At 42.0% G+C, this 9,944-nt stretch overlaps 1 long non-coding RNA gene across 1 annotated transcript; it reads left to right on the plus strand.

Annotated features, from left to right (window-relative positions):
- Nucleotides 1–349: 349 nt before the first annotated feature.
- Nucleotides 350–6,099, plus strand: LOC132870724 (uncharacterized). The gene is made up of 3 exons (XR_009651190.1): nt 350–651; nt 5,467–5,519; nt 5,792–6,099. It is a non-coding gene; the product is annotated as an uncharacterized LOC132870724 (long non-coding RNA).
- The last annotated feature ends 3,845 nt before the right edge of the window (nt 6,100–9,944 follow it).

Here is a 9,944-nt window from a genome sequence, read left to right on the forward strand (position 1 = left end):
CTGCCCCTTTTGGAACATGCCCCTTTCAACACTGCCCCTCCTTTCAACTGCTACTTTCTCGAACACAACTGTACGGGGCAGAGTCCAACTTTCTACTCAAATAAAGGAAGGTGAGGCAGCGATTCCCTGACACTTCCTTTGCCAGACTAAAACAGGAAATACACAGGAAAAGGGATGGATTAGGGACTGGGGCTATTGGGCAAAGGCCAAGTGAGTCCTCGATGAGCATAGATTACTTATCAACATACTGTACAAGCAATGAATGTTCTCTGAATCTGAAAATGATTTATTGGCATGCAGGTTTGAATTTTTAACCACTGATCTGTTTTTAACTACACACAGCAAAATCCCCAGTGTTGAATTAACACCCAGAGTGTTGATTTAACACCCTACTGTGTTTATCCAATTGGACACAAATTAACTCTGAAAGTGTTAATTCAACACTGAGGAATTTGCTGTGCAGCTAGAAAAGAACAACAACAAGAAGACAGAGTCATCTATATCCCCCGCCCTATATACCAACTATATACCAAGTTTCAAGATATTATTTGTCACATTTTTCAAGTTCTGCTGCAGGAAACCAAACCAACCCTACCTCTTTATACTGACCTCAGCAGCCCATGGCATAAACCCACAGGACCTTTGGTCCAGGTGAGCTAAAAATTTAAATTTCTCACATTTCTTAGTATCAAAAGGCACATATACATTACTTAATCAACACGTATACCAACTTTCAAGACCATACCACTCATAGTTTTCAAGTTCTGCTCTGGAAACAAAACCTACCCTTAAGACTAACCTGAGAGACTAAGTCGGAAATTGTTTCCATGGAAACATGAAAAATTTAAATTTCTCAAATTTCTTAGTATGAAAAGGCACATCTACATCACCTTGTTAACATGTATACCAAGTTTCAAATCTGTATCATGAATAGTTTTGGATATATGCTCCAGAAACGAACATTGCTCTTAGAAGCTAAGTCAAAATCTATTTTTTATGTAAAAATTTGAAAAATACTTTTTTTTTTTTTCAAAAATCCAAAATAGCAAAAGGCACCAGTTCACATGTTGCTTGATATGTATACAAAGTTTCATGAAGATATCTTCAGTAGTTTTAAAAGATATGGCCCGGAAACAAAAATGTGACCAGACAGACAACCAGATGGACAGACGGACAGGCAGACAGAACCCATTTCTATATCCCCTGCCAAACTTTGTTTGGGCGAGGGATTTAAAAAAAAAACATAACTATGTCTAACCTTAAAGCTACACTCATGCACATCAGTGAAAAGAAAAGCTAAAAATGAAATGAAGTGCAAACTAAAATGGGCCAAAGAAGAATTGACATGTTTTCACTACTCGCTTTGAAAGCTAGACAGCCTTTCGATTTCATTAAATCGGTGAAATTTAGTTCCCTCTGACTAGTGGTCATTGTGATATATGTTTATTTCTGTAATATCTAAAAAAAATCAGGCCATTCTGTGGCTGGGAAGTTATTTAATTTGAGGGGATTAAAGCAAATAACGTGTATGAAATCGCTCGCTTCGTGCAGTCAAGCAGACAGAGGAAGTCCATGCATGTGCATACACAGGTTTACCTTTTTCTTCTTCTTTTGGGTTCTACAGCAGCTGGCATCCACAGTGTTGCATTACTGCCATCTACAGGTTTACCTTTGACCGTGCACTGACCGTTCCATCATTCTGTCACTAAACAAACAGCTGATCACACCGAGGTGCTCGCTGACCGCCGATATTTATTAGTTTGGTCCTGTGTTTCCTTTCCTTCGTATATAACATAATGCCTTTTCTTCTTGCTTTCCATTACTGTAGTCGGTCTTTCACGTTTCATTCGCACACTCACGTCCTCCATTTTTCTTTCCTGTTTCAAGTTTGTATCCCACAATGCCTTGCGTGAACAGGGAAAGCCCACCATGTGATGCATGATGTAGTATCTTGAATTGTGTCATGGTGAAGCAGGAAAAAATAGCGGAGAATTTCGGGCCACGTGGAGATAAATTAATTAATTGTTCTATTAAAAAAACCTAATAAAATTGGAAGTCTGTGATTTGAATTCAGTAGCTTTCGGTCCACTAAACAAAATAATTGGGTGTCGGGGAAAATTCTTTTTATGACCTAGATGTGAAAAATGTGAAAAGCAGTCTACCTTTAAATTTGAGTTTGTTAAAGAGGTGGCCTTTAACGGTTTGATAGATAAATTGGATGAATGTCAACAACTAACACCAGCCAATCAAAAGCATGGAGTATTTGTGATGTCATCACTACAAATCTGAGCTGTTGGATTGGCAAGATTCTGTGTGGGGTTTTTTTTTGTAACTTTTTACACTAGGAACAATCTTATTCTATGATTTTATTGGTTTATTTTCTTCTATTAAACTAGCACTCATAGTAAAATACCTTTAGGTTTCTCCAACATTACCATAACTTACGAAATGCTGGCTGGATTTCGGCTTACATACCGTAGCTTGCTATTATGAAAACAATTAAGTGTAAGCTAGATAGAATTTTGCTACGATTGTTTGGTGCTGGTTGTTGAGCTTAGCTTTCTTCACATAGGTTGATCTTAAGGCAGCAGTAACTTAATAAAATCAAGCGTGCCTTCTGCATAGCACTGAGATTAATCCATCTGTAGCTGTTTATCCTATTCTACAGGATCGCAGGCAAGCTGGAGCCTATCCCAGCTGACTACGGGCGAAAGGCGGGGTACACCCTGGACAAGTCGCCAGGTCATCACAGGGCTGACACATAGACACAGACAACCATTCACACTCACATTCACACCTACGCTCAATTTAGAGTCACCAGTTAACCTAACCTGCATGTCTTTGGACTGTGGGGGAAACCGGAGCACCCGGAGGAAACCCACGCAGACACAGGGAGAACATGCAAACTCCACACAGAAAGGCCCTCGCCGGCCACGGGGCTCGAACCCAGAACCTTCTTGCTGTGAGGCAACAGTGCTAACCACTACACCACCGTGCTGCCCTCCTGAGATTAATCCACCAACTTTTATCATGAATGTAGCATTGTCTGTGACTTTGTTTTATTTGTTTTTCATATGTTTTAATTTAGGGCAGGGTGTAATTACACTAATAATTAGATTAGCTCAGTTGTAGAGAATTTTCGCTTCAGTTCAAAGCATTCCTGAATGTACAGAGCTCCACATACAAACTAGAAATATCGGTTAGTCAACATGTATGCTGGCTTGAGCACGTGTTAAACATGTTAACGACATGTTTATAACTGGTTGAGTAATTATGTACAGCTTGCTACTGGTGTGTCACGCCACCCTGTGATGCAGCATCAGCAGTAGTTTGAAAAGATGCTGTTGGTTGACTTCATGGGTCTCGAAAGAAGCATGTGATGCCTGGTTAGTGGCTGTCGTGTGATTGGAGAGACCTAACTGGTGGGTGGGAGTTGGCTAAGACTAAATTATGGAGAAAACGAGAGGGGGGGGGGGAATAACTTGCTACCTAAATGTGTATTAGAGGAAGTCCAGAATGCATTTGCTGAGTGTGTATAATTTGGCGCAATCAGACAGCTGAGACATTACACAACAATTCCTTTTTATTCAATCGAACGTGTTTTTCATCACGTCGAAGGTCTGCGTTCCTGTGAGTTCTACGCTGATGTGTGTTGAGGATTTTGCCTCGCTCATGAGTTACCCTTGCGTATAAAAATTAAAAATGGCTTCCTTTGAATAATCAGGTCACGGTGCAGGATCAACCAGTACAAGTGGTATTGAAATGGTATGGAAATGAATTCCTGGGGGTTGCTCAAGACCTTTTTTCTCCAACCTCCCTCCTCCTCTGTGTTTTTCTTTCCTTTGGCATGCCTTCTCAACCTCGCCCAGTCTCCAGCCTCAGTTCCAACATATCTTACCTCCATTAACATTAACATATTTTTATTTTAATTCTCCTGTGTGTATATATCATGTGATTCCCCCCCACACACACACCTTATTTATTTATTATCAAATGTGATTTTTCACATGATTTAATAATTTCCACTTATGATCCCCCACCCCGATATGATTCATTTATTTACATTGTTTACATTATCATTATTTCCATATTATATCTTTATTTTCACATCTACAGCCTGTGGTTTCATTTTACAGACGAGTTTCTGACATGAATAAAGTGTCATGATGTGTTTATTAGAAGTCATATGTGCAGTTTCAGGCTACATCCACGCGACAACGGCAACGAGATTTTTTTTTTAAATATCGCGTCCACATGGGCAACGGATCAGTAAAATATCAGGTTCATATGGCAATGCAACGCTTGCTGAAAACGATGCAATACACATGCTACACCTCTACGTGCACTGTAAAACGGTCCCATCGGAGACACCAGAACAATAGAAGTAGACGCATGCGCATAACTGCGCATGCGCACAGTGACTATCCCTGTCACTGTCACACGCACACACTTTCTCACTCCCTTAAATCACGTGCTCGTTTTTTGAATGGAGACGCGGAAAGAGGAATGAATGGGGGTAGATGGAAGCCAGTATGCCAACATTCTGATATCCTCCAGAATTCTTTAATGGTCCGGAATAAATTGAATGATACACGTTGATGGATTACTTTGTTCTTCTACGCCCTTTTTGAGGAATGTATTGTCGGACTTAAACCAACATCTGAAGAGGTGAGATCGCTCCTTTTTTTTCCCTATTTTTGCTGGCGGGATTGACTCTGCCCTAAGGGCTATTCTCTCTCTCTCTCTCACTTTGCACCATTACACAATAAATATTCACAGTGAAAATATTTTGTAAGCGCATTTCATGAACCAAGTTATAGGATTTGTTGACAACTCGCATCGAGTTCGTTACACTTCTACCCGGCGTGAAGCACATGCGGTTGTGATGTCATCGTAAACAAATCCGTTCTACTCATCCAGACGACTTCGCAACGGCGCCGTTGCCTGATTTTTCCACTCTGGAACCCGTTCTCAAAAGATTTCGTTTTGGGGCACCCAAAACGCCGGTGCCGTGTGGACGCCAGGCCGAAACGATAAACAATTTTATCAGATTCACCTGAATCCGTTGCCGTGTGGACAGGGCCTCAGGATATAACATGATGAAATGCTCCTTCTCATGTCATCAGCAATGAAAGGTGTGTCAGTTTTCTGGAAGAGTAAATCCATTCGAATGCAAATTTCCTTCCTATAGGTTTTATCAAGGCTGTTAGTGATGGGGTGGAGGATAGTGATGCTGTACAAGATTTCTTATACAAAACAGCATGTTGGTTTAAAAATGAGGTTGAAGAGCAGTGTTTAAGGCTACAATTTATATTTAAATATCTGTTATTTGTTATTGGACAAATGTCATCAAATCCCCGTCTCATGAATGTTTTCTACTCTAATGTCTGGTATATATCTAACCTGTTCTTTAAATCCTCCATTTCACACTTTTAACATTTTATATTGCAAACATTTCTGTGGCAGCGCGGGTGTGGTCAAGCACATCCATTTGCGACCGGAGGGCAAGGCTGTGGAAGGTGAGTGCCGAAGCAGACACACCTGTGTATAATTAATGTTTTGTGTGTGTGTGTGTTTTGTGATTGGTGTGAGCTGATAAGGAGAGGGAGAGCCAAGAGGAGGGAGGATTTCCCTCGACTGGAATGTTTGTGTGTGTGTGTGTGTGTGTGTGTGTGTGTGTGTGTGTGTGTGTGTGTGTGGGTGTATATCACTCTTTAAAGCTGAAAAGGTACATTGTGAAATAAAGACATGGGAAATTTGTAACCACTACCCACCTGTCTCTGTGCTTCAGTGTCAACCCCAATCAGGGAACTGTTACACTGGTGCAGAAACCCAAGAAGCTGAAGTGAACCGCTGTCCATGAAGTCCTTGCCGTTGCCCAATAGAACCAGCACCAGGCGCTAGTCACTAAGCGAGCAGGAGTGGCACTTTGAGGCCCTGCTGCAGGCCCAGCAGGAGGACCACCAAGCACTCCTGTGTCTCGTCATGCCATGACAGCAGGCTTCCCCCGCATCACCCCGATGAAAATGGGGCCACATGATGACCCAGCGACCTTTTTAGCGCTCTTTGAGTGAGCAGCGGCGGTGGTCGGATGATCCTCGAGTGGCTTGCTAACTGCTGCTCCTCACCAGGGAAGCCTGTCTGCATATCTTCAAGATTATTTGTACAAGTAAGGAATAAAAAATCAACTAGTGCATGTTTAAGACAAGCTGTAAACACTCATCTCATTATCTCTAGCCGCTTTATCCTGTCCTACAGGGTTGCAGGCAAGCTGGAGCCTATCCCAGCTGACTACGGGTGAAAGGCAGGGTACACCCTGGACAAGTCGCCAGGTCATCACAGGGCTGACACATAGACACAGACAACCATTCACACTCACATTCACACCTACGCTCAATTTAGAGTCACCAGTTAACCTAACCTGCATGTCTTTGGACTGTGGGGGAAACCGGAGCACCCGGAGGAAACCTACACGGACACGGGGAGAACATGCAAACTCCACACAGAAAGGCCCTCGCCGGCCACGGGGCTCGAACCCGGACCTTCTTGCTGTGAGGCGACAGCGCTAACCACTACACCACCGTGACGCCCCGCTGTAAACACTCATACACTAAATAAATAAATACATAAATAAATAATTTTTACTGAGCTTAGGTCACAGATACCAAACTAACAATAGATCACTGTGGCAGCGGGGGCGTGGCCAAGCATTGGTCTGTGAATGGAGGGTGGAGTCAGGGAAGGTAATTGGTGGAATCAATGCACCTGATGGGAATTAACCTGTGTTTGTGTGTCTTCCCCAGTGACCGCGCCCTTTAAAAGGAGAGAGAGAGCAGAGAAAGGGAGCCCTCTCCCCAACCAGAACACTTGTGTGTGTGCGTGTGTGGCTGGGAGAGTGTGGAAAAAGTCTTAGCTGAAAAGCTGGAAATAAAGAGTTTTGAGAACTCAGTTCTGGCCTGCCGTGCTTCTGTGCTCCACCCACCTGGTCCGATACAACAATCACCTAAAAATGGAAAGTGAGCCTTGATTAGTGCACTTTTAATTGCAATAGTCTTTTTTTAAATTTCTTGTTACAGTGGTGCTTGAAAGTTTGTGAATGCTTTAGAATTTTCTATATTTCTGCATAAATATGACCTGGGGCGGCACGGTGGTGTAGTGGTTAGCGCTGTCGCCTCACAGCAAGAAGGTCCGGGTTCGAGCCCCGTGGCCAGCGAGGGCCTTTCTGTGTGGAGTTTGCATGTTCTCCCTGTGTCCGTGTGGGTTTCCTCTGGGTGCTCCGGTTTCCCCCACAGTCCAAAGACATGCAGGTTAGGTTAACTGGTGACTCTAAATTGACCGTAGGTGTGAATGTGAGTGTGAATGGTTGTCTGTGTCTATGTGTCAGCCCTGTGATGACCTGGCGACTTGTCCAGGGTGTACCCCGCCTTTCGCCCGTAGTCAGCTGGGATAGGCTCCAGCTCGCCTGTGACCCTGTAGAACAGGATAAAGCGGCTAGAGATAATGAGATGAGATGAGAAATATGGCCTAAAACATCATCAGATTTTCACACAAGTCCTAAAAGTAGATAAAGAGAACCCAGTTAAACAAATCAGACAAAAATATTATACTTGGTCATTTATTTATTGAGGAAAATGATCCAATATTACAAATCTGTGAGTGGCAAAAGTATGTGAACCTTTGCTTTCAGTATCTGGTGTGACCCCCTTATGCAGCAATAACTGCAACTAAACGTTTCCGGTAACTGTTGATCAGTCCTGCACACCGGCTTGGAGGAATTTTAGTCCATTCCTCTGTACAGAACAGCTTCAACTCTGGGATGTTGGTGGGTTTCCTCACATGAACTGCTCGCTGAGAAAATCCATGTGGAAAACTGTATTCATTTTTGGAATGCTTGTTTGTGTTTACGTGTGCTTTTTGTCAGCCGTTTTATAGACAGAGTGAAGTCCGACATCTCAGGCTGAAATCGGTACGTGCACAGCACAGCCGAATAATTCTCCTTTAAGGAAAAAACCCATGCATTGCTTAAAAAAAAACTTTACAAGAAACACATTAAAGTCATTATAAATCCTGGAATCGCTTTACTGGTGAAGGGAATGAAGCTGGATGCAGAATCATCATATTGTGATGTGATTTAAAAGTGATTTAGATGATAACAGGGTATCAAATTTACTTTTAGTAATACTGTTTTAAATTATTCCAGTTGTGTTCATGAGACAACTCATGTATTTTGAGGTGATAACTGTTGTGTGATAATTCAGCTAAACTGGAGGTAACAACTTCTTACATCTTAGCAACATTAGTCTTGTAACTTTCATACAAAATTTTAAAAAACTTTAAGCACCATACATGTCCGAGCTGATCAGCGACATTAAAATGAGTAAGACGCTGTTTTACATTTCTTCTGTTTCTTTAATATTTTACTAATAAAAAAACAACAAAAAAAAACCAACCAACCAAACAAACAAACAAACAAAAAAAGCAGTTACAATACAGTGCCGTATTAAGCCAATGCGGTGCCCCTGGGCACTATACCTCAAGTGCCCCCCCACCACCACCCTGCGCGCACGCGTTCAGTAACCTCCTGCACACACTCACAAACCTTGCCCTTTGCTGTCAAAAATAGTAGCATATACATAAACAATAGTACACATAAACAAGGTCATTCTTCCTCATTGAAAATGTATTAAGTAGGCTACATCAGCCCATCAAATTCACTGAAAACAACCAACGATATGCATGTAGGCATACTGAAATGTCTTATTCAAAAATGAGCAGCATATATTTGTATGTCTCAATAAAAACCTTCAAAGCATCCATACTCTGTTCTATCCATATTAAAATGTCTCAATTCAAAATGTGTATCAATTCAAACAGCATCAGCAATTTAAACAGCATCCATCTATATACAATACAGCATATTCAAATGTGCCAATTCAAAATGTGCATCAATTAAAATAGCACTTCCCCGGGGTCTCCCTCGCTCCCATCTTCCTCAAGGGGATCCTCGTCGTCGCCGACCCCTCGGCTAACACTGGCTGTGGTTGTAGCATCTCCCCGGCTAGTGCTAGCAGGGCCATCTTCCTCACTAGCATCGCTGATTTCACTAGCTTCGGCTTCAGCGCTGGTAGTGACAGCAGTTGTCGATGTTTTTATTAAAAAAACGATCTAACACTGGAACATTTTTAATTGCAGCTACACGCCTGGAGTCTCTCTCTTTTTTAAATTTTCTCTTCGCACAACCACTCAATTGATGTCTGTCCATTTTTCATTTCTACCGCGGTTTTTAAAAAATTGATGCATTTCACCGTAGGTGGACTGGCTCAACTGACAGGTTGAGGAAAGGGGGGTTAATGGTCACATAGGCCACTCTTGCTCAGAATTATGATTATTGTTGTTGTTCTTATGAAATTAGTGTTCATAATGAATTATATATGACTATTTAACAGTGTCAAGTGTATAACCATTTTAAGTGTACAAACATTCACGAAAAATATTTTTAAAGTTTCTGTCATGTGGTGCCCCCCCACTGGCTGTGAGTGGTTAGTGCCCCTGGGCACTGTGCCGCAGGCCCATATAGTTAATCCGGCACTGTTACAATACCTAGAATGTTTCCAGTTCTAGTGTTGGACACAACTTTAATTTATTTCTATTTGCGGCAGTAGTATAACGTGTGTATTCATGTTGTGTGCGGTCTGTATATGTCATGTGTATACTGTATATACGTGCAAGTGTTTGTATCTGAGTGTGATTTAATCACTCGCGGTATTATGGAACACAAAAGCACGAGTGATGTTTTGGTCTCTATGGTACACTGTGTTCTTTAAACTCACCACAAAAGCATGCTACATACATAGCTACATCCTTTTTCACAGAGGAAGTCTCTCTCACACACACACACACACACACACACACACACACACACACACACACACAGAGCATGGCAC

The sequence above is a fragment of the Neoarius graeffei genome, chromosome 22 (genome assembly GCF_027579695.1).
Source record: "Neoarius graeffei isolate fNeoGra1 chromosome 22, fNeoGra1.pri, whole genome shotgun sequence".
In the NCBI taxonomy this organism is placed as follows: Eukaryota; Metazoa; Chordata; class Actinopteri; order Siluriformes; family Ariidae; genus Neoarius; species Neoarius graeffei.